Source organism: Oxyura jamaicensis, chromosome 5 (assembly GCF_011077185.1).
Source record: "Oxyura jamaicensis isolate SHBP4307 breed ruddy duck chromosome 5, BPBGC_Ojam_1.0, whole genome shotgun sequence".
NCBI lineage: Eukaryota > Metazoa > Chordata > Aves > Anseriformes > Anatidae > Oxyura > Oxyura jamaicensis.
Window position 1 is genome coordinate 980,370 of NC_048897.1, and position 26,701 is coordinate 1,007,070.

The window sequence follows — 26,701 nt, forward strand, 5'->3', positions numbered from 1 at the left end:
AAAAAAAAAAGGATTTCATTCAGAGTACTGAAGATGTCACACCTCACTTGTGGGAGAATGTTATGGATTCTTTGTGTAAGATATTCCTGTCCCAAGAAGAAGTTTAAGAAATGATATCATTACTGCTGTTCTACACTCAGAATTACACCCTTATTCTTTCTGCCGTACTTCTCTGATGACTAGTCTGGGAGTCTTCCTCCTTTTGGTAGCAAGAAAGTTGCTTTGGCAATTCTACTCACTCATCATCTCAGGTCTCACCTCAGTTGATTAGAAGACATTATCACATACAAGGCAGAAAACCTTTACTTCAGGAGAGCTAGGAAATTATTTTGTTTAATCTGTGCATGAAAGAGATGGAGAACGAAAGCTCCTCTGTGATATGAGTAAAGAAACAGCCATACAGGCAGTCACAGAATGAAATAAATGGGCTTAAATAAATGCCTTTTCAAACTGGGGCTGAATTTACCACTGGCATTCAGGCAGCTCTGAGCAGTTGCCCCCACTTGCAGCTCTTGGCTCATTGACTGGTGATGGTATCTCTCTTGAAGATGTATGTATTTCTGCTAATCTGACTTCGAACCACAGCATTCTCATTTGATTTCCCATTCACTGTGTAATTGCAATATAAGAATGAAAATGCTTTTTATAATGTAATTCATAAAGCAGCTTATGGCCTTGCATAATTAAAATGGCTAAATGGAAACAGCTCACTGCGCTTTGAAATGCATACTAAGCTAACCAGAAATTTATCAGTGAGTGTAGTTTCTAAGAGACTAGAAACTTTGGAAATGTTTGATAATGGTGCAACCTAAATTACTCCAGGAGGTGCAAAAAAATTAGCAGTAATTATTACATGAGAGTTGTATCACTCTCATCATATGTATCATCATAAAGGGCATATTAGATCTGGCAAAAAGCCTTTCAGTTTATAAGCAAATTGGATTGGTTCTGCAGTTTGTTCTCTGGCTCACAACTGCTTTTAGTTGTACACATATGATCCTGGTCTTCCAAGCTTTTTAATTAATGTATTTATTTTAAAGAATTTTTTTAGGCACGTACTGGACTCAGGTGTCTGTTTTTTAATTGAGGCCTAACCATATATGCAAGTGATGGGAGAAAATCTGCATGATTGATCAGAGCTTCCTCCAGCCAATCAAATGATTTTCTTTTCTGCCCAGCTAGAAAGACACGAGATACAGGAGAGACAAAAGCTTTGCTGCTGTGACTACTTAATTAGGAACCATGTAGAAGTTTGGGAATTGAAACTTAGCAGTGTGCTGACCAGGAGCCAGTTAGGCTTGTCTTGAAGTGTCAATCTTTGAAGCAAATTTTCAATTTATTATACAGCATTAATTAACACAAATGTGTAATTAATCACTTGAGGCAATTAATTATATTTACTACTCCCAGTTTGAAACTGTAAGAGATGGGGCATTTGCTTAATCAAGTTAGAGTGTACCTAGAAATGAAGAGGTGCTGTTTCTCAGCCCAGCGTTCCCGATACACTACATGCCATTCTTCTTCTTCCCCTTTCCCCGTGGAATGCCACACAGCATCCTGTTGCTTTATACATCACTCTGAGGTTAAACAGCACCAGGCAACACAGTTCCCCTTTGTCTGCAGCCACCTCAGGGTTCTCTTTGAGATTAGCCAGCCTGCTCACAGGGTATCAACAGCATGTTCTCATTTGTGGGTCACCGCTCCAGTTTTTACAGGCAGCTGCATTAGTCTTTTTTGAGATGTGAAGATTCACAGAGCAGCTGTACTATTAAATCCTGAATAGTGTGATTCTGAACACATAGATTAAAAATAAAAAATAAAAAAGCCCATTTTCATGGAAATAGCAGGTTTTGTTCTTAGAAAACAAATAATTGTGTATTCTCCTCACTCCTCCCCCCCGCGTGCTGCCACAATTCATGAAAATTCTTCTTCTTTCCCCCCTCCCAGTTAATGGACTCTAATTATCATGCATATGAGGGATTTGAACTTCCAGCATAAATGGGTGGATACTGCCAATAAAAAGCCTACACTGCTTTCAGTGAATGCCGTGCGTGTCACCTCCCCTCATCATTAATTTTCAAGCACTGAGATTGCAGTAATTTCTGCTTATAAGTGGCATGTTGATGTGTTTATTACTCCGCAGTCGAGTTCAGTGCTGTTTCTCATATTTTTTTGCAGTGCTCATCACCACCTCCGTAGCTGTAGACTAACAAAAATGAGGCCTTATCTAAGACCCCAAAAAGCCGTTGCCTAGAGATTGGTTGATATCAACCTGCTGTTCAAACAGAATTTCTGTGTTGCTAATTCTTCAAGTAGCCTTATATTAAGGTCTGAAAGACTATATCATGGAATATTTGAGCTTCATATTAAGCATTTTTAGGGATTATTCTGTTTCAGACAGTAATTCCTGATGATGTTTTAATTGCACTTTCTTTGGGAAGTAGTGAGGTTGTAGGGTGTAGGGATCTCTCAGGGAGGCTGAGAGATCCTAGTGTTCTCATAAATGTGGTAGAGAAGATACTGTTCCTGAAAAATAACACATGGAGGCACAGAGAACAGGGATTATGCTGCTTCCCTTGTTACCCTTCACTAGTTGTCTGACTATTTGATGCATCAGCTGTGTTCATTTCCTGGTAAGCGTTAGCCACTTTTGAGCCAGCGTGGGTTCTGTGCAGGCCTCGGGTGCGCAGGACTTTGTAATTGCTGCAATGCTACATTGCCTTCTGCTAGAGTCTTCCTGTCGCAGAGATCTCTGCTGGCATTGGCAGAAGAGCCTGGCCTAGATCCATTGCTACCATATGGCAGCCGGTTGAAATACAGATGCCTCTTAGTCCATGCTGCAACAGGATGGTGAACTTCGCTCTCAATTCTCCATGTTATCACATATTAAAAATTTGCTTAAAAACAGCAACTCAGAAGGATTCTTAACCTTGATTTGTAAGTGCTGCTCAATCCAAACCACTGTTTAGAGAATCAGGGACCCTCCCAAGCAGAGCCCTTCAGGTAGCACAACCCTCTGTGGATGGCAGAAGGTCTTTCTCCAGCCCATGCACAGAGCGAGGTCTGTGCCCCTGGCACATGAGGCAGCTACTTTGCTTCTGCCATCAGAGCAGGTAGAGCACAAGCTGTTCCTGAGGCACCCATCTGGATGGCCATCGGGCAGATGACAAAGCACGTTGTACCAGTAAACCTTGAGACCTTGAGCTTTCACTAGAGGTAGTTATTGATTTCCAAGGTGATGTATTAACCCTGCACTTGTTAATGACCAAAACAAAAAGAGGTCTGCAGCTGAGAAACCTGAAAGGAAACCTAGGCAGTACATTAGACTTTGGAGGAAAATTCACACTGTGGCTGTTTTGGGGGTTTTATTGGAGTTTGAATTGCTAGTAAAAGAAAAATCACAGAATAGAAAGTGAAGTCAGGCACTGGAGCACAGTTCTCACAAATGACTTTTATAGTTAGATGTTCAAACAAGACTTATCTGAAAACTACCCGAAGATCATTACCATTCACAGATTGTTGATAGCATCTTGGTTTTAGAGACTGATTCTGAATGATCCTTCCCGAGTAAATTGCATGCAGCTTGTTTTATTACTCCTGAAGTTTAAAGGACTGAGGCAGCTCTGTCAGGACTTGAACCAGGATTTTGTGGGGGCACAGGTAGTGCAAGCCGCAGGGCTGTGCCGATAAAGCCATAATGACAGTCTTCAGTACTTATATACCTCTTGTGAATAGCTCCTGGTCTGGTGTTTTTAGGGGAACAAATCTGTCTCTGTTAATGGATGGCAGGGGAACTCTTTAAAAGCAGTATATGTCATTTAGATGCTAGTCTATGTTTAAGATTTCCAAGTATAACAGGCAATATTCAAAGTTAACCATTTTCACCTATTATAATTACATATTCCTACTCCAGGATTTGCTATGCGCAACTAGTAAACTATTGTGCTCTCAGTTTAAATAGCTGAACAAAATGCAACAAAGTTTTGGACCATTTTATAAGCCAAATTTACTATAAGTACATACACAAACAAGTATATAGCCACCTTTGCAATACAAGATCTTTGAAAGAACAGAGTGATATGGTGGTGCTATGACTGGCCTGCACAATATAACTGTTATGACTCTGACGGTTCTGTGTTCAGAGCAGTACACCGGTATTATCTCATGACACCTGAAATGAACTCAGGAGTTGATAAAGCTATTTAGCAACCAGTTACTGCCTTGCTTATGAAGGTGAGCGATAGTGGTTAACACTAGGCAATTCTGACTTTTGTTACTGTTGGCTACCAGTCAATTAATGGCAGGCAGGTTGTGCTCAGCATGTCTGATAATCAGTCTGAAAGTGTAATTTCTTTTCCAATTAGAGTGAACATATTTGTGTTATTTCTGGGAAAATGGGATTTTAAAGTAAGAAGCAGTAAAGAACCAGCAGAACAACCATGTACCTTGTGTACTTTCTTGTGACCTCACAACCCAGTAAACTCTTGCACTTTACTCTAGGATTAAGTAATTGTTATTTTGAAATACTTTTCTGATAGTCCAAAAACTTTAACCTTTGCTTATGAATAACAGACAAATTATAAATGAGCTCTTGAAGTGCTTGAACAAATCTTGCTATTCTGTAGCTTTTGGGAACCAAGAAAGGAAATGTGTTTGACTTCTGTCCTCTTCTCTCAAACAGCCTCTCCCCTTGCCCCCCTCCTCTCTCACACCTGATCTGAAAAACCTCAGGGAAAGGAAGGACTGGGACTTCTTAAATGTTCTTTGCATTACCCTAAAGTCAATATTAGTGGAAATACTATTGCATACAAGAAGTATAACCCCAGTTCTGTCTCTATATCCTGGGTTCTACTACCATAGAAAGCTGTCTTGCTGTCTTGCTTTAATTCATATAAGATCAGGAGAAAGGACTAGAGCAAAAAGGTTGAGTCTCTTTCTTTCTGTCTTCCTGCTTAAAGAATCAATGAGTGTAACAGCTTAATGAAAATGATTGATGGAAGAAGAGAAAGCGGATGGGTCCTCCAGTAAAAATTATTAACATGTAAAATACTGTGGGTTTTTTTTTTTTTTTTTTTTTTTTTGAACGGTAGTCTTCTGCACAAAGAGTTTTGCAGTTTGTGAGATAGGAGAGAAAGAGAAAAAGCAGATTAGTAAAGAAATTACCTATGTAACCTGTGAAGATGGAAGCACTACCTAATTTCCAAATTTAGAACAGTTTTGATCACCACCTCCTTCATAGGATTTATGATTATTATTATTTTAATTTTAAAATAAATTATTATTTAGTTGTCTTCTTTACAGCTTACTTATATAGCTAATGTGCTGTAGCCCAAAATTAAGACCTTGTTATCCTGTTCCTCCCTGGTTTGGACAGAATGGAAATTATTCTTCCTTTTCATTCATGTTTTCAGAAAGTTGCCCAAATCTGAGGAGTGACAATAATGAGATTTGAACATTGTCCTTGATTTTGCTACTGATTGATTTCTTTGGAAATTTGGTCTATTCCGTGCCTCAGTTTCACCATTAAGTAGGAGTTCCAGCACCTCTGTTCCTCATATTGCAGATAGCGATAATTAGTTTATTAATATTTGCTGTCACCTTGTGAGACGTAGGTATAAGGCTGTATTCAGATATAAAATATTACCTCTCTGCAATTATTATTTCCATGACAAAACTCTACAAATAAGCTTTGCAAAGCCAAATTGCAGTATTGTTGGCCCAGCTTTAGTTAGTACTGCATGTCACAGTAGAGAAAAAATTGCACTTCTTGTTCTTCCTCCTACAGAACTCCTGATAAACATTTCAAATGGCAGTGGTGTAATTATCTTTGATTAGTGACTGTGCTAACTTTAAAAAGGAAAAAAAAAAAAAAAAAAAAAAAGTGAAGTAGATGTTGATTACCAAGCACTAATGTAGTGCTTTCATGCACAGCTATAATTCTACTCATGAATATACATTAATCTTATGCATCAGTTATCTTTATCTACAATCAAAAGACACTAACTAATGCTGCTTCATTTTGTTATATGAAACATAAAGGAAGCAAAGACATGACAATAATGCAGGACATTTCTGGTTTGTATAAAAACCTTAAATGTCTTTTGAGCTTTGCTGTTTGAAGTAAACCTTGGCTTCCCAGTCATAATATTTTGGAACAAATTGCTGCAGAGATGATCGCAAGCAGAGTTAACATTGAGAAAGATGGACACAAAGTGCAAGTGAATGTTAACAGAGACTAGGAGCAGTAGGGCTGGGAAATTGTGTGTGTGTGATGGGGGAACCACATAGTACATTCCTGTATAGTACATGAATATTTGGCAGAAGAAATTTTAGAAAAATATCTGCTATAGTACTCTGGGGGGAAAGAAAGTGACCTAAAGGTGAAAAGGTGTGAAAAGAACAAGACTTGGTTTAGGATATGTATCACGTAATGCTGATATATCTATTTTTATCAACATCTGAACTAATTGCTTACATTTCTAGGCAGAGGAAAGAAAAAGCTACTTGTGCATGATTTATTTCTTCTTGGAGTGAATATGTAAATAAAGGCAGATGAGTTGTACTCCAGAAATGCTCATTTCTCTCTACTGACTCTCAAATGGGTTGACTTAGCTAGTGAAAATACAGCTGGTCGCGGTGGGGACATCTAAGGAAGATAAAACGGATCTGGTCCTCAAGGTCCTCCACAGTTCCAACGCTGTTAGTATGGTTGATCTAAAGTTAAAAAATAGCAAACGAAAGCTACAGTTAAAGCAATGGGTTTCAGTGAACACCTTCAGTGAAAACAGATGTTCTAGAAAGCTTCTACTGCCATTTTTTAGGCTTTTTACCGTATTACAACTCAGCAACAAGCAGGCTAAAATGCTGGGCCTGAAACTGTGTGTGCTGCTCCTGTTAATTTCCACATTAGAGAGTTGTTGCATCCAGTGTCGTGGGGGCTCCCAATTGACATGAGTGCTGTGGGGCTCAAAAACCCAGGAGAGCTGGTTGCCATAGAAGCCTCCCATGGAGCATTTGCTCCTTTGGTTGCTTTTGTGCATCATCTCAATGTTCTGCTGTTTCATAGCGTTATCTTCTGTTCTTGACTGATCCTGTCATATCTCCCTAATCAATTTTTAAATATCAGTTCTCTTGTGCAATGTATTAGGGCCGTCTAAATGTTTGAATTTAATTGGAAGGGTGCTTCTTTTGCTTTTCCCTTTCAAATAATCACAGAAGGTGAAAACAAGAACTCAGCAAGAACAAGAATTCAGTGAAAACCAGTCTGGGAGGAGCAGTAGTCAGCAGATTAAGAGGTCTATTCTGATTCTTCATTTGCCACTCTCATTATTCTGACTGATCTTTGGCAGAGCCAGGCAGGCATGCAGGCTGTATTTCCAACCCAAATTCTTTCGACAGCCATGCAGCAGACTCTAAGACAGCAATTGATTGTATCACTGTACAACTTAAATGTATCTGTGAATCACAATAACTGTGTGACTATTCCCCTGGCTTCTCTAAAACAGATCTCAAAGTCTCTTACATACCTTCTCTGTTTTCCTATAAAGCTGAATCTGGCAAAACGTTCTTTGCAATGACGACTCTTGTAGTGCTCATTTTTGCAGTAAGGACAAAAGCACAGAGGTTTTCCTCTCCCTCCAAAAGCGATACGGAAGGGTGCTTGCATTTCACAGTATATTGCTTCGCTGCACAATTTAGTCCCATCAAGATATATACAAGAAATGATCATTCCCATTACTGTGACAGGGAAAAGCCAACAATGTAATCCTTTCAAATGGGTGTTCCTTGTACATTTCACTTTGATGTGCAAAATGTTGTATGTTATTGCTTCTCCCAGAAGTACTGTGAATCATCCTTACTGATAGCAGAAGGCGGGAAATACACTTTCAAAGCAAGTTCTGGTGACTGGTTTGTGGCAATGTAAATCAAAAGATACTCATAAGGAAAAGAGCTGCATGGTTTCCTCTGCTGGTGTAATTTGGCTCCACGTATTTAAGTGGACTCAATAGTTTGCAAGGAGGAATAAAATTGCTATGTACTTGGCTAAAAAAGGGCTAGAGCAAGAAAATAATGAGGTAGAATTGGGAAGCACAGTGCCTCAAGGTTGCTGGCTGCAAATGTTTAATCAGTCAAGATAAGCCCAGGCAGAACTTGGTTCTGATCTTTCTCTCAGTAATTCCAAATCTATTTGATAACTCTGAATGCAGTAGTAAGGCTCCTTTTTTAAACGAATGTGAGATGAGATTCAGGTCTTATTCTTAATTCTGACTTTACAGCTCAGGCCCATCACTACTACAAGATAGAAGAAATGTGCAAGAATGGTTCATTCCTAAGAATAAAAGCCCACAATTAAAGCCAAAGCCAGCAAGTCTGTAGGATGCTTGAGACCTGTCCAGTATACTAGGTTATCTTTGAATTCAGCAAAAATTACCTTTTTTTCCAGGAGACATCCAGGACACTGAGTTTCTCAAGGTCAAAGAACTGCTAAAGCTCATCCAAAAAAAATTTTTTTTTTTCTATTAAAAAAAAAGGGGGGGGGGGGGCGCCGGGGGGGAGAAGTGAGGGAGCAAGGGAAGGCCTTTGTGACACTGTGACATTCTCCGTTTGTTAAACTAGATTCACAGTTGTATCTGGCCCAATTTTAGATGAATTTATTCTTCCCAGGCTTCCAATTTAAACCAGTGACTGAAGGTAGCAAAATGCCAGTTTTGCTGTAACAATGACAAGAAAGCTGAATTCAGCTAGTTTTTCATTTAAAATTATCCTGTGCCTTCCAACTGGATTTACATTAAGGCTGAATCCAGTCTGAATAAAATTCTTGACCTTTCTAAGATTATCGTGGCAAAAGATGGACAGGTTTTCTCTAATTCATTATGTTATACATTTTTAAAAGAATACAGTACAGATGCTTTGTTGCAGTTACTGCTCCTGTGAATGTACTTTAAACTACTCCTAATTTGATTTAATATTCATATGGACAACATATTTCTTTTGCCTAAAAAAAAAAAAAAAAAAAAAAAAGGAAAAAAAAAAGAAAGAAAAAACAGTTGTACCCAAACAACTAATTTGATTTCTAGATATCTTGCAATACCAAGCAGAATTTTTCCTCCTTATTCTCACTAACTGAATTTAGTATGTATGTAATTGTTGACATTTTCTAAATGGTGGCAACATGCCTGTAATGATGGGGTTATGACACTAGCTCAGTTGGATTTAATGTAATTCTTTACAGTCCTTGGCTTTGAAATCACGAATGTAGTGAAAATAAAGAAGATTAAAGCAATTGGACTTCTTTTTTTTTCCCCACATGGCATTATAAAGTCTGATTTGTACATTGCAAGCACTGACATAGAGCTCTGCAGAACCTGGCCCCTTGAGCTCACTTCTGTAGGTACAGAGGACTTTCTGACGCAAGAAAATGGTGCACATTTGCTCCACTGTGCAGAGCAGAGAGCATTATTCCCTGGGGCCCTGCAGAAAGACCTGCTTTTTTGTGTACCAGTAACAGAACACAATTGACGTGTCCTCTAGTATATGTGATGCCAAGTTTTCTCACATAATAATTAGTGAAAAAAGAGAGAAAAATATAAAAACAAAGGTTGCTGGTTCATAACTCAGTATTTCAAAGTCTATCAGTTAATCCTACGTTCAGCTCTAAACCAAGAATATATATGTTATGATTATGTAGACCAAGAATAAAATGAACGTTATTTGACTTGTAACATCTAACAAAACCTGGTTATTTATGAGTCAGAGAGGCAAAACTCATTACATAATTGCACTTGCAAAACAAATGTGCTATTATTTGACTAACATTCACTTACAGCTACCTTTCCTGAATAAGCAAGTAGAATATTTATACATTCAAATGCCTGGTCTAATTGTGTTTGTGCATGTAGTTACATATTGCAATTACTGTTCATTGATGGTATGCATGCATTTTTAAAAAAGAAACTTCATAAATTCATATCCCTAATTCAAGTGTCTGACACAGATTTTCTGAGACTGGTGTGGAGAGAGAGAGACAAATGACATCTAACCAAAGGTGGCACAGTAAGAGTCACCAGGTATATGCTGTTTTTTCTTCAAGGAAAGGTCAGCTGGGCAATGAATAAAGCAAGAAAGAAGTCAGTTTAAGGACTTATTTTGGCACAAGGAAGTGACATGAAAAATGAAGAGGAGAGATTAAACCTAAATGTTTGGGGAGGATTTTAGATGTATCTGGGATTTTTCCTTGTCTAATGGCAGTTCATTAAGCTCTGAGCTTCAGGTGACCCTGAGTCACAGCACACAAACTTATATGATCAGACCTTTCATGAAAAAAAATCAGGTTCCCTTTAAATTTTATGTATATTTTGACTTACCTACAACAGGCTTATATGTAGGTAGTATGTAGCTAATCTGTGTACCAAAAATTTACCAAGCAAATGGACTTGGATTTGGATTTAAAAGCAGATCATTTTAGAGTTACAGTTCAATGACTGTACCGAATGATATTTGGAGTACAAAATAGAAACTAAAAACTAAAATGTTACCTAGTTAGATAGAGCAAGGCAGAGAGCTCTTTAAAAATGTCTTTAGTCAACATAAGTCAAACTGTTGAAAATACACTTTATTCCAATATTTTAAAAAGTAATCAAATCTGTAAATTAAAGTTGAAGGAAGAGATAACTGATTTGAAATCTGAAAGATTGCAAAGTTACCAGCAGCAAGAACAGGATGTGAAATTCTTAACCAAACCTAAGCCATCAATATTTGGAAAGCTCAGCCTCAGGACAGACCAAAAAAATAAATGAAAATACTTTTGTGCCAAATTGTAGTGGATGAAAATGATGTCACCAAAAATTCTCAAACTTCTTTTTTACTTTCTTTTTGCTTCTTAACATGTGCATGACTACAGTAATATATATGTGTGCAAGGAATTTATTGATACTACTGTTGTAAAGTTTTTTTGAATGTTATCAATCATTGACATAGATTTATGTGAATAAAAATCTGAGTTTGTGTTCACGTGTTGTTTCGGGTTAGAGAAGGAAAATTTTAAGGGGGGGAAAAAAGTTAATTCCTTGTCACCTATTGACTTCCTGTTTTGTGAATGAATATCTTTAATTCTGGTTTTGACATTTTTGTTCACTTGTATTATGCTCTTGGAAAGACCTGTTTTTTGTTTGTTTGTTTGTTTTTGTTTTTGTTTTGTTTTGTTTTAATTTATTATTTTTTTTCTGAGCACAAGCATGCCAGTAGGGCTGTTTGGATCACCATGTGAAAATTCCTTGATGTCTTTGCAGACTCAGCTTGCAGAGAGTAGTCAAAAAGATAATAAGTAGAACTAGTTAGGGGAAGAGTTGCTGTGGTATGCATAGTACTTCGCAGGATATTGGATGAAACCAGACAGCATTGTAAAATTACTGAACAACTATCAGCAAGTAACCTTTTTGATCCCTTTTCATGAGGATGTGTGCAATCTAGATAACTACAACCACCTACATTCATTTTCCTAAAGCATCTGTTACCAAAATACTAGAGTAAGTGTTACAGTATTTACCAAAACTTATTGTGATATATGAAATCAATTTCATAAATACATCTCACTACACGGAAGTCCAAATCACGTTATATAATAATTTTGGACGAGTTGAGCAATGCAGAGAAAGTCTCTGTCGGAATACGGGAAACCAATTTATCAGCGATCAACAACACGCAGATCCTAGTTAAAAGAAAGCCCTGTTGACTCCTCCTGATGTACACACATTAAGGAAAGTATGGTACTGCATTTAACTGTGGCTATTGAATTTTCTTATAACTGCAGAATAGACAAAGCTCTACTAGATTTTTAAAGGGCTAAATCCAAAATATAGATTCCCAAAAGTCTTCTCAGTGACTACTTAAGCTTGCAAAGGCCTACTTGTCTGCTCTGATACCTCAGTACTCATCTGACAAGCCAACACATAAGTCTTTTCTTTAGTGAGCAGCGTGGTGCTTAATCTCTAGCAGGATTCAGCAATGAAAACTTCCCTTCCCCATAACACCTGCAAAGACTGATCAAATGAATACTCTTAGAGTGGAAAGCCAGGTGAGATTTCATACTGAACACAGAGGAATGTTGTGCGTTTCTTTTTTTTTTTTTTTTTTTACTTACAACCTGGTGCTTATAACTTCCGCTTGAAGGGTGAGAAAATAAGCTTCAAATCCTCCTATTGTTTGCTTAAAGCACGCATCTGCTTCTAGGAGCATGCGCTTGCACAGGCAGAGATAAACTTCTTAAAATTTCGCTATCGAAGCCTTCCTGCAGCCCTTTCCTTCTTAGGAGGTGAAACTTAAGCCCATCTCCTTGGGATTCCCTGTAAAGAGTTGAGATAACTGAGAGTGCCATCTTCCCTGGATTAATATAATTTTAGCTCTTACATTGTGGAGATTATGGTCTGGACAATAGCAGGGTACTTAGGGTTAGGTATGGTGAGCCTCTGCTTAGCTCTTTCACGTGAATGTAGTCACTGAGATTGTTTTAGTCCCTCATGAGTAAAAAGCGAGTTGGTGTCTCAAAGAATATAACTTATACAAAAGTTAGTAGGAAATATAAGAAAATGTTTCCAATATCAATAAAAAATTGAAGAGTGAACAAAATGCAAAATAGCATTGCTTAGGACACAGATGCAAACATACTCATTCATGCTTAAATTTTGTATCTTGATGACCATGCAAATCAGGGTGTCTTCAACATGTGATCTCATCTGAAAAGATTCAGTTGTTACAGTGGCCTAAGACCTGATTCACATAAGTTTAAGATGGAAAAATAGGCAATTCCTGAGTTGAAGTATTTGTATGGTTCTCTTCTACTTATCTGGGCTTGGAACAGCATCAGGGAATAGGAGGACCATAAGGATACATCCAGATTGTATGCTTATTTCCTTTGTCAACAGGAGAGAAAAGTGAACCTTTAAAGGGAATCTGTAATTAAGCATAAGATAGCATTCAGAAGTGAGTGAGAAATATATATATATATGTTAGGTAACGTTGTTTAGTGAAACTGACAAAAAATATTCTTGTATAAAAGCCAACTGTACTTAAATCTTGTGCTACAGATGATTCATAGTGTCTTTAAGAGTAAATTTAGCTTCTGAGCTTTGTTAGGTGTTGTAACCAAATCTTGCCTGGTTGTCATATTAACCTTCTGATTAGGACTGAAAATAGGTATTTCAATGAGTCCATTTTAGCAGACTTGTTTGTTACAAAGGCATCCTTCTTCCTCTTTCTCTATAATAGGTTTCTAGAGTTCGATGAGCAAAAGACAAAATTATTTCCATATGGTCCATGATCAGCTGTAGTCCTGCTGTCCTCATTGTTGCATCAGATAATACATACAGCAATGAATAAGGTGTAAATTTGATCATCCAAAAAATGTCAGTACTATTTATAGTATGAGAAAATCAGTTGTCACCCAGATAGTTTATTCATGATGATCATAAAAAATGTGATTGTAACTTCTTTTTCATCCACATCCATTTACACAGATATTCAAGATACGTCTTTAATTCATACCTTTTTTTTTTTTTTTTTTTTACCTGTAGAGCCCATATTGAACTTTTAAAATTTTTTTTCCTATAGTTTGTATTGCTTTAGAAACTTATGAAGAAATTAAGCTCCATGTTCTGTTTTTGTCAAGGCACGTTGTTCAATTTTTAAGAAATTACCTAGGCTCTACATAGAGTTGTCCAGCTCTTGGCTGAGCAGTATGCAGAAATATCAACATCTTGCAGTTCCTAAGCATCTTCAGTTGCTCTGTGTGTACCCAGTTGCTCTCAGAATCAAGCTTTGGCTATGAAATATAGACTCCCAAGAACTAAGTCATGGAAATTTGGCCCTTCCATTTATCCTTGTCTAATTTAGAGTTAATAACACTTATCTATTTCACATAACTGCTAAGATGTCTAATTCATGAGCTAATCCATTCTGTTGGCTCTTTCAGAAGCCTATGATAATCATCATCATTAGTCTACGGCTTTTTTCATATTCTACTGCATGAGATTGAAGTCTTCTCATGTTTTGGTCTTTTCTGATAAACTCTGGAGAGCTGTAGAGTTTGTTTGCTCAAGGAATCAGTAGGGATGATCCCTATGCAGGGATGTCTCTAAATTCACCAGAGGTCTGAGATGTCCCATATGATAATGTGAGATAATTTGATTTACTAAGTGAGTAACTCATAATTCAAGTGCTATTTTTATCAGGTCTGAACAATGTTGTCTTTCACTTCCCCAGTATCCAACCATGGGTTTTAAAGAGAACATATAGGAAAAGTTAAACGAGCTAAATGAGTTCAAATACAGTATTTCATTTTTTTTAACAATGAAAACATTGTCATTGTCAACAACAACTCTGCCACAGGATACTACTCTAGCTTCTTCCATCAAAAAGGCAAAATGTTCAAGAGCAAAAAGCTGTTCTGTTGATGCCTATTATACTTCTTAGCCAGCTCTAATTATTGTGTTCTAGAAATAGGCTGAACTATAACAGGAAAAAGGCCCTCCCAGTCTTTCCTCAAATGTAACCTGCAATTCTGGCAAGGCTATAAATTCTGTAACCTAGCATAGGTAAGCTGTCTAGGATAGACAGCAATTGCAAAGGTGTTTTTTGTGATAAACATGTTCTACTGCAAGACACACTAAAATCTAGTGATGGAAAATAATAGGTTTCTGGTTACCAGCATCCCTGACTGAATTCAGGCTAGAATCCTATAGATGACTTTGTCTCCCACTACCCATCACCTCACTGTCTCAAAGGAAATCTTTGGGTGAAGAAATGAAGACAGACATAATAACAGACTTCATTGCTCTGGTCTTAAATATGTCAAGAAATAAGATTGTCAAGAGTAGATTTTCTTTTGCTGGAATATTGTCAGGGCAAATTGTACCATTAGCAACTAATTAACAGTTGAATATTGACAGCTCGGTAAGTGCAACTACTGTGTGACCCATACCTATCATTTTGTAAGGCTGCCTTTTGCAAGCAGAGTGGGCTAGAGATTAATATTACACTTTTGCAATGTTAGGAAAAAGAAGATACAAACAGGAAAATGCTTCTGGGCTTCTTTATGAGAACTCATTTTAATTTTTTTAAAAGACCCTTTCAGCTCTTTCAAGATGCTTCTTTAAAGAGCAATGTGTATTGATGTATGCGGATGCCAATTCTGTTAAGCCACAGCTTCCTTGGTACAAAAGGGCCGGGGTCTACTTGGACTGGTGCATTGAAATTAATCCTTTAAAGCACCATAGTTTCAGAAAGAGAGTGAGCATTATTTAGATTCTCAGCATGCTGAGTTATTATTCATTTTCTTTTGTGCGTGTGTAATTTTGTAATATTAGAAAAGGCAAGGAGAATATGTCACAGTATCTCCTTTTGCTTTTTGCATTGGAGTTGTTTTCCTCACCAGTGGATTTTATGATATATCAGGCACACAAGAAGACCGGTGCTCTCAAACTTCACTTATATGTGTTAATCCTTATGCAGCGGTCATCACAAACGCTGCATTTTGATCTAAAAACTGCTATGGTCTTTTCAAAGAATTTGTAGTACTGGAATAGGAAAGTTTTCCCAATTTGGGCCTAAATTCGCCCCCAAAAGATATATGTCTTGTACCATGCAGTACACAGAATATACCCCAACTGAAACAGCGAACAATATTTGCTTGCATTTGTGAATGTAAGGTGGAACAGATGGTGACAACTCAGCTAAATGTGAACAGTCTATCGAAATAACTTAAATTCTTCTATAGAAAGCAATCTATGCACCATTCTAACAAATTGAAAGTAGCCTTCACTTCATTGAACGAGTTGGAATTGCCTCACGTAGTAAGATATGCTGGGCTTACAGGGTTTTGCAGAGTATAAACTGTTTCATTTTGGTGTCGGTGAATGCTCCAAAGATGGGGAAAATGGCTTGCAAGTTAACAAAAAATCCATACCCATTCTACTCTCTGACTCTTTTTGCTGTGGAAAAACTTCTGAGCAGATATCTAATGAGATTAACAGCATTAGCAAAAATGTCATGTGTGCAGTTATCAGCCCAAGGACAGAGTGTTCTTATCAATAGGCTCCAGATCTGCTAAGCGAGGCAGTAGCCCAGATGAAAACAAGTTCCATCAAAAATATTGTTTCCTACTTTTCCTTAATATAATGTGTTTACATTCAGCATTTTAAAAACAGGTTGTGTAGGTATGGCAGGTATGGCATGCACAATGGAAATAGGCTGTTTGGTATGTGTAGGACAGATAGAAGTTTCAGAGCCTCAGTATCCTACTTCAAAAGCAGGTTCTCACTGTTACCCACAAAAGCTTTGTCCTCTGTAAAAAGGCACTTTGACTCTCCCATACAAAGCAAAAAGAAAATTTTGCACACATAACTGGTGTACATAATGAAAAACTCTGTTGCATTGAGCAGAGAGGTATCTGAGATAGCCTCTTATAATCCTAAGGAGAGGCTGTGGCTTAAATTGTACCCAGGAAAGGAGGTAAGGCTTTGAGATACAAAGAATTACCAGGAGGTAACTTGCTGTTGATGTAGCTAAAGCAGCTGGTTTTGTGATAACCTTCAACGTGCATGCTATTTTCCTGTGATAAATTTGGCAAATGCAAGGTAGTTTATCTCTGTTTTCATGCTGTTATGCCTCTCACTGATCAAGGGCATGAACACTTAATTTTTCTGTTATTCCACTGTGACCGTTGCTGTGTCTGCGCCATTTTATTATCTTGGGCTTCCTTTCCTGCATGCAGTTAGGTGAGTAAGTGGTACCCATCCCTCCATGAAAATGAGACAGAAGACGGTGTTACCCCTCTCTGTGTGCCAGAATACTCATCTGATGTTTTGATATCCCTTCCTGACCTTGTCAGGAGCAGAGATTTGAACCAGTGGGCCCAACACTAAAAGGGAATATCCCAGCCATGGCATTACGGGTGATTTTGAGCAGAATCCTTTTAAACATCTTCTATAAAGATGACTCTATTGAGTATTTGATGAAGTAGTCACCAGCAGCTTACTGTGAGGTACAGAGCTACTGAAGTAACTTCCATTTTACCTGCAAATTGCATACAAACAAGTGAAAAATCCTAAGTATTTATTTCATTCCTCTTTAACAAAGAATTGCGTATGTCTTTCTTATATCTGGAACTGGTAGTTTATAAGATAGAAAGGGGGGATGAGGTAGAGAAAGAAAAGTTTTTTTTTTTTTTTTTTTTTTTTTTTTTTTGTCTTAATCCATTTATTCTTTAGAGCTTTTTCTTTTCTGGATCTCTAAGGGAGTGCTGACTACTTGTAAAAATAAGGTTTCAAACATGATACAAAAAACATGTATCAAAACATGATACAAACATGATACAGAAAACTTTTCTTAAATTAACAGCTGAAGTATATAGCACTTTGCATATTTTAAAGAGCATAATGAATCTAATATTCTTCCTCTTGACACTTTTGACTCTGAGTTAAATGGAAGCAGAAGAAAGCCCAGATAAGGAGTCGTTTCTTTAGTACGGTGTGTTTAGAAAAGGGTGAAATTCCTTCCAGTATTGGCATTTGTACTTGGTCTGTACATACAATGACAGGTACCTGTTAACAACCTTTGTCTGAGACTAAGTAGATATAAAAGATAGCATTCATGTATTTTATATCTCTCTATATGTGTGTGTATGTTTGTGTGTGTAAACAAAATTATCTTCAGGCTCTTTCTTTTCATTGAATACTAAAATGACTCTTGCTCTACTGATAAGGTAAAATGCTCTTTTAAAAATCACATGCAGAGGTTCTGATAAGGATATCTCAAGAATAAATATACCTCTTTGGACATTGGATTTAATAGACATAAGGAAAACATCAGTTTGCTAGCCTGTAGCACATTCTAAGTCTGCATTAAGAAAAGGAAACGTATCATATTTGCAGTTTCTTGATTTAAAAAACAACAACAACAAACAAACAAAATGCAATGTGAAATGTAACACATTTCCTTGTAACAAGTCCTTTCACTTTCTTCACTTACAAGGAAAGGAAACCCTACTGACTAGTGTGATTTGTTGTAAATGCCATTTTGGCATTTGAAGAGCACTTCTATAGATATTTCAGAAGATTCCCCTGGAAACCCACCAATTTGTGTTTTTTGAAGAAATGCAAGCATAGAAACAAGAGCACCTTTTTGTTTTGGTGCAGCTAAACACACAGCTTTGTGTGTAACAATAGGGAAAGGAAGTTAACATGAATGAGAACAGAGAGGAGAAATGCAATAAAAATGGAAATTAAATAAAAACAAGATTAGATCTATTTAATAAATGCAAAGCCTGGGTTCTTTCAACCCCAGGAGCCAATGTAGGGCTAAAGAAAGGCAAGTCCTTCAATTATTCATGGATGCACATCAGCAGCAAACAATTATTGCCTTTGGTTATAAGATTTCAGTTGGCATTGAACACTTAAACCAGATGTCTTTTTCAAAAAGAATCTGTAAAACTTTGACAAGACATTAGCACCTATCTGCAGTTATCTCCCTATTGGATCCAAGATGTCATCCAGGAGAACATTTGTATGATAGTTGTGATCAAAATAAAATACTGAGAGTTATAGTTTTGTTTGTGTGAAATAGCGGTCCCTATACACATATGCCTCCTCGTTGCTATGGTTTAATCATAATTTTATTGCAACAAGATTCAACAAGGAATCATTTTAGGAGAAAACTCCATTTGTCACTCCCTACTGTGGAGGTCTGATTCAATCTTTTCTCTGGATAATTGTAAAAAAGGCCAATGATTCAGACTTCTCAGAAGAACATGTAAGTATCTTTAAATTGCCACAAAGAGTATTCCGTAAATACATGAAGGGAGAGTAAAACAAAAAATCTCTCAACTTATTGAGAGTGATAACAAAAGAAATTAGGTTCAGTTAGTCATTTAAACTCTCCAGTATGTTTTTCTCTCCGAAGTATTCACGGGAGATTTGAATTTCTTCGTATCTTGAAGTAGATTATCTGTCTCTCTAAGCTTTTGTTTCCATCCTTTGTTTTCTTTATATCCAATTTTAGCGTGCTTTGACAGTGCTTTTCAAATAAAAATGTAAAACATTGGATTAATGAATTAGACGAGATGTTCAGCTCCTGCCTGTTGTGAGTTTAAAACTTCATTGGGAATGCAAACTTAGAGATATCTTCATGATGTTTATACAGAATCATGCATCCTGTTCTGTACTGCCCAGTGGGCAAAGTCTGCCATGTGATACGAGCAAGGCATTCTCAAAGGCATCTCTCATTTAAGATTGCAGCGGTGGCAGGAGTATGCTTTCCTGTACCTTAGATTCTCAAACTTTGCCGTTTCCAAGTCAGGCCACTTACCAACAACCGAAAGGTATGTGCTGAAATATTTTCATCTGAGGCATGAGGACCCAAATATAGTTGCTGCTGCTTTCTCTTCTTTTTCAGTCCTTCTGAAATAATAAAAGTAGCACGTTGAGCTTATAGGCTAAGTTAATGATGTGTAGGAGAGAATACACCTCTTAGAGTCAATAGGATGGCATACTTCCAGACATTTTAGGAGTTACCTTTCTCATCCAAAATCATGAGGTTATAGACAAATGCTAAAGAATGGACTTAGGAAACTCCTGAAAAATCAATCTTAGCTTGATAGATCATTTGGTATAAATGTTTTTTCTTTTAATCTTCCCCAGGACCACATGAAACGCAATGTCAGCCAGCCAAAGTGGATGTCTAAGCACCTTCACGGCATCTGATGGTTTGCATCACGCTGAGAGAAATGGAAAATTGCTACTGCTGAGCTAGAGGTCTACAATTCTGTCTAGAGTTTTAAGACAAGAACACAGTTTTTAGATTGAGTAATGAAAAGGGTGACAGGTCACAAACAGCTTGTACTGTCAGTTAAATGACACCCAAAACAGGCTAGGTAATGTCAGAGGGAGGTTATTCCTGGTTCTCATGGAACCCTTTGTGGAGGTTTTTATGGAAGTTTAATTAATACCCCTGGTAAGCACAGGACCTGGCAAAGGTCATTTGAAATATTTACTTTTGTTAGCAACTATATTGCAAAGGATGCACGTTCAATACATTCTGCCTGAACTATTTCAGAAAATTGTCATTTGGGCTTTAGGGATAGACTGCTGGCTCATTAAGGTTAACTAGAAGGGAGGGCCCGGTTCTCCTGGAGACTGAGGCAAAAGAATGGATTGTTTCCCTCCAGTCCAAAATAACAGATTTTTAAAGCATGGGAAATTTGAACCTACTGTATTAACAAGCATAGTCCAGGAATTTGATTAGTAAGTTACTATTTAAAAAGCCAACAAATTACAACTAATTCAACACACAATATGGATCAAAGGTTATTTCAAGTAAAAAATAAAAATAAACAATCTACGAACTTGAGAAGACTGATGGGCTGCAAAAGGTGGTGACACAGTAATAAATACTTAAGGCTTTCAGTGCATTCATGTCTATGACACCTCAGTGTCTGACAGCAGCTGGGAGTGAAACATAAAGGTTAAAATTGGGCTCCCCGAGAAAAAAATGTAGTTAATGGATCTGGAATCCCACTTGTCAGAGAATGAAAGACTATTGGATTAGCACATTCAAATAAGGGTATGCAATGGTATTATACCTGCCCCAGGAAGTCTACGTGCCCAGATAACCAGGTAATCAAACACAGTTTAGAGCCCGTATTCTTTCTGCCTCAAACTGTTATCCGTTGCCTTGGAGAGAATCAGCACAAAGATTGTTTCCTCCTGTAAGGACCTTGCAAGTACATCCTCTCTGCAGCTTGTTTCTACCTCTGTGCTCTGGCACAACAAAGGTGAAAGCACTATTTGGTCCTTCATTTTTCTTTTGGAGCATATCCTTTTAAACAAAAACCGAGCATCCAAGAAAGCAACACTTTGCATTTGTAATATAAATCTGGAGAGGGAAAGAAAAGCAACAAATTAAATCCTCCTCTTCTCTAGCAAAGAATACTGCCTTTGTCTTAGCGAACATCCTTTATCATTCAGATATGCTGCAGCAGCACTCAGCTATGCCAAACATCTATTCAAAGGGAATTCCTTTTGATTTTCCTTTTATTCCATACCTCATAAAATGTTCCAAGACAGCAATCGTTATCTAAATGATTATTCAGCTGGATCGTCCAGCCATTATCTTAATTGTTCATCCAACCTTGCTCCAATCCTTCAACCAGCACTGCTTATTTCAAAACTCCATTTTCAGCTCCTTGGGGGGAAATAAAAAGATTTAACCTTGGGGTAGAAACAATGAAGGAAAAATCTTATATGAAGAATTTTAATGGATATTGAAGAGTGGAGAGAATAGGGAGGAGCAAACGATGTGGATATTAGTAACCATCTTCAATCAATTTTAATACTGAATGAACAGATACCGGAGGCTGCTGACATGTATGCATTTTATCAAGTTCAGAAATATTCATCTGAGATCTCCTTTAACTGTTGTAGGAAAGGATATTTCTATTGTATATGTGTCCTCTATTTGATTGTGGGTAATGCTGATGGTCTTCAATGCATCTTTTAGGAAAGGATCATCAATTAAAAAGGTGGCAGCACTCCTGGCAACATTTCAGCTGTGAGTTAGCTGCATAGATTAATGAAAAATCCCTCTGCAAGCACATCTGCACCAATTCATAGAAAATCAAATTTGGAACAAATGAAAATTTAGGCAGACTGGACAATGTGCTGGCACCATTGGGATTAGCTGATTAAAAAACGTTGCTACTGCAACTGTTTCTTATGAGGAAGTTAGGCGTATTGTTGCTCATCACGCACAGTGTGCTGAAGGTACTGCGCTCTTTAAATGTTGCCCTATCTGCTCTTCCAGCTTATAGACTGCCTTTGGGAAGGGGCACAGGGGAGGTGACAGCAGCTTGAAGATCTTCTGAGAGTGTAATGTGGGTACAGGATGGAGCTGTAGCCCCAGGCCACTTCATTCTCACTGGTGAAGTGGACCCAGAAGCAGGGGTGTCTGGAGCAGCCTCAGACCAACTGAATGACCCCTTAGGAAGCTGAGAGATCAGGGAATCTCTGAGGCTGTTTCAGGTGATGATTTACTCTTGAATAAGGAATGCTTGTAGGGAGAATGAAATCAACCCTGCGTCCCAATCAAGTCACGGGCTGGGTGATGATGCTGAGCCAAGCACGAGGTCTATGACCAAACCACCCTATTAACAAGGGGGACCATTGCCAAGCCACCTTAGTTACCATGCTCATGCAGTTTTGGCTTTGAAATCTGTGTGAACAGTTTGCAAAATTGCTGTGGAGCACAGAGCATTATTTTGCTTACGTGATTCTATTCCTCTTCCTGGTTTGTTTCAAGGATTTAACTGGCTGAAAGGTTGAGGTCTGATAAGCAAAGTAACAGCGGTGACAGTGCGAATGAATCCTACGGGTCCCAGTAACGGGCTTGGAGACGCCATACACATTGTCCCAGAGGTGTGCTCTTTCTTCCTCAGAAATGTGTCCAGGAAAAAATAAAAAAAAAAAAAAAAAATAAAGAGAGACAGTAGTTTTAACTGAGGATTGGAGAAAAATGCTATTCCCTGAACCCAGATTAGCTGCTTCATTGAACTGCACCTACGCAACAAGCCCATCAGGTTCGGGCTGCAAAAAATGTGCTCGATGCACATTTGTTACCAAGTAGCATTGCTGTGTGGGGGTGCTAAGTCCAGTGCTTGGCGGCTTGTCATGCACGCGCTTAGCAATGGTGATACACATACACGTGTGCAGGCTTGGACACACTGCGATTTGTGCCTGTATTTCCATCCAAGGTCTGACAAATGAAGAAAGGATGGTGCAAATAACTGGTTATGCACCCCAGCACCACAGGAAAGCATCAATCTGGAGACGATTTACTCTTCAGTAAAGGATGATTGCCTCTGAAATGGTGCAGTCTCATTTCTTCACCCCTTTTCCCAACTCACACTTGAGTTTCTGAATAACTCTGTAGAAAATGATGACTCGAAAGAGGGCGGCATCTATGCATAACATTTTGTCATTTTCTCTAATTTTCTGTATGTATTTTTCTAATCACTGCCAATGCTGTCTTCAAGTCTAAATTGCTCTATTTTTTATCTAAGCCTACACAAACTATTTCTATGGTAGTCTTCTGTTCATTTTCCCATTATTTCTCAGCTAAAACTTTCCAATTATTTTGTCTTTAGTTAAAAGAGTTTGCTGCTTCAAATTCACCCTGGGCAGCTTCATTATTTTCCTTTCCAGCTATCTGTCCTGTGTCAATTACAGGTCCATTTCTGCTATGTTACCAAAGCAATGATACTCCAGCTTTCTAATATAGTGATAATGACATCTGGCTCATATTTTTTTCATAATTGTGCACGGATTTCAATCTAATATCTAAAATTCATTTGTATTTTAAATGTGGTGAAGTAGAAATGTAGTTATCTTTTAAATGGGTAGGGGACGTGAATACAGGCGCCATTGCCACCCTGTTAACTTTGCATTCTGGAAGAGCTACTGTAAAAACTGCTCAGTACAACTGCCTGATTTTTACTGATAACTGTGCCTACTTGGTGGCATTCCTAAGGCACTTGACACCACTGAACCAAACAGCTGACCTTGAAGTAAGAGTACCGCATCTCATTACAGGGAGAATACTGAGAATAAATGCCTGTCTCATAGGTGCCTATTTCTTACATTATTTTGTAATCCTTCACATTTACAATGCATAAGTAATCATTAGAAGCACATCTGAACCAAAATAACAAATTCAGATATTTTGGAGATACTTAGGTCTGGCCTGACCTGAAAACAACATTTGATTGTAGTAATTACCTCACTGATGAGTTAAACCTGAAGTTCAGCCCTCATTTACTTGAAATATATACATTTATTTATTTATTTCTACTTTGGATCCCAAAGTAAGGTCACTGCTGTGATTCCCCTTGTCATTTTCATCATGAGAGGCTGGATGCAGTCGGATGAACCACGCTGACTCATATTCCTGGGTCTGTGTGATGCATTGTAATCAAATTCACATTTTTTTCTGTAAGAGACATTTATGGTGGCTAACAGGGTAGAGCAAAGCAGCAGCGTCTTTGGGAAAGGGGGACTTGAAGGGTGACCCAGACTGTGTTCCACAAGTGAAGGAGCTTTCCCATGAAAAATAAGACAGGCATCCCGGTCGTGGAAGATGCAGCTCTTGTGGATAGACGTGAGTTCCAGCTGCAGGATTTGTAAGCTATGGGATGGGGAGCAGGGCCAGGGAGTTGGAAGTCTGTATGAACTGAGCATTTAGAACAGTACATTTTGTTATTATTATTATTTAGAAATTCAGGGATTACCTAAAAATGCTGCCAAAACCTAATGCAAAAGCTGAACGTTTTTTCCTGTAAGTTATAGCTGTTTCTTCAGCCTTCAGAAGGATAGATGAGCTGTACCGTAACTCCTGTGCCATCGGTTCTAGATTAACATAGCACCCGGTTGGTGCAGGTGGCTGCTCTGTTTGCGGTTTGCTTCAGCGATTCTGTCTGGTACAAACAGTGTTGAAGAGAGAGCTTATCCCAAGGCAAAAAGAAAACAAATTAAGGGAAAAGAGCTGCATCTCAGACCTTGTGACCTGTTGTGCTGATAAATGCCTAAAGCAGGAGAAGTACGACCTTCACTTTTACTTGATGGCTCAAGCGGGTCTGACAATGCCAATTCCTCTCTGTCAGAAATGTCAAAACTTGCTCTGAGAGCATGACAACTTTATCTACAGCCCACGAAACCACAAAGGGGGCTTTGTTTCAAGCTGTTAAAGGTTTGGATTTGTACTAAAATACAAACAGGCATACGTTCTTTGGTGATGCACGCTGTTTGTAGCGTGCTCTGTGTTCTGCTGCTACTTAGTGTGATTTTTCAGATAATTCAGATGAATTTTCAGATAATTGGAAAACACCAGCCAATCTGCAAATTAAATTTCAGTGAAGTATGAATTATAACAGGTCCTGCCTGCCTTGCACCTCTTTGCTTCCCCTACAACATCTCTCTGTGCAATGACACATTCCAGCAGTATGTATTGCTACTTGGGGTGGAACTTCAGTACTGCTGAACTGAGCTGATTACAAGACAAGGTCTTTTACTTTTACTTTTTTTTTTTTTCTGTTGTTTTTTGTTTTTTATCCTCACTGGGTTGTATTAGTCATTGAATGCATCTGGCAGAGTGTGTTTAGCTTAATGAAATAAATACTTCACTAGCATGCATCAATTTGGTGCTCCGTACGAGCCGCTGCTATTAATTTACACCAGGAAACCATTTTGCTTCACAAATACAAGATAAGAGAAAGTCATTGCTCAAAGTCATTGCATCCTCTGTTGTGATGCAATAACCAACAAAACAGTCATGTTAAGAACTATCTAAGTAACAGTGAGCTCTCTGGAAGATAAGGAATTTTGTTTAAGTATTATTATCCTTTTGATATGAGTGACTAATGGAAGGATGCTTTATTTTGGTTAAATGTAGCAAGTGATGGTAGCACTAGACATCTCTGATGAATTGTATTCATTCACAAGCATGGGCAGTTTCAAATGTGAGAGGGATCCAACAACAGCTGTCTGCTCGGGGCTGCAAACCCCTTCTCCAGCCAGAGCACCAGCCCTAAGGGTGGTTGCTGATTCTCTTGGAGGTGTTTATAGATACACACACTTATATCTCTGCTCACAGTCTTCTGGATGTGTTGAAGCTTTGCTTACCGACAGCCTTTCTGCTGATGATTCACTGACTCCTTCCTCTCTCTCTTTTTTGCTGCAAATCAGTGTCAAGAAGGCTTAGCTCAGAATTTACCCAAGTTGCTGTTATTATTTTAAATGGTCAGCAGGAGATAACTAGCCCGTGCTGAAAGAATCTCTCACTGAGAAACTTGGAATAATTTAGAGTTTAAGACTACATCCTTACTTGTATCTGGGGGCATTTGCATTTGAATAATGCCAATTAAAAGCGCCCTTAGAAACTGCTGAAATAAGAGTAATTTCTGAGGCCTGCCTTGCTTTCTAATTACAGCTTGCTCAGAAGTTACACTCCCATGGCACTCAGCATTAACAGAAGTTAGAAATGGCACACGCTTCTGAGATGACTTTCACTAAGCATTTCCTCCATCTTGCACTGAATTTCTGGTGTTTCCATAAGTCTGTTTGACTGTTCAGTCAATGGGCTGCCAACATTTCCTCTGGGAATTAATCCTGTATATTGATACATTTTTTGTCAGAAAGGTTTTCTGCTATGAAACCAACCGCGTCACTATTTTTAACGTTATTCAGTAGTTTGTAAAATTCGCTCTCTGATGTTTGAATCCTTAGCTGCTGATGTCACACTTATTCCATTTTATCCCTTAATAACTGCTGGCTCCCAACAAACTATTCAGAGGGTAGCAAAAGCTACTCTGAACACCGAAGCTTGAGCAGTGGCTTTATTGATGCAGAGGTAGCAGGGAAGGATAACTGGCTGTTTTTCTAGTTGGAGATGCCGTGGCGTGCCTCAATTTTCCACTTAGTAAAATAGTGCTGGTAGATCTGAAAGGCATCCCACGTGCATAAGAACCTTCTGAAGTCTTATGAAGGCAGGAAAGGAGAATGGTGTTGTCATCACTGATTCTCATCCTCCGGGAACTGCTACCAGGTGGCAGAGTCCAGGGCAGCCTTTGGTGTGCTCTGTGACCACACCGAGGCCGTAGCCCCAT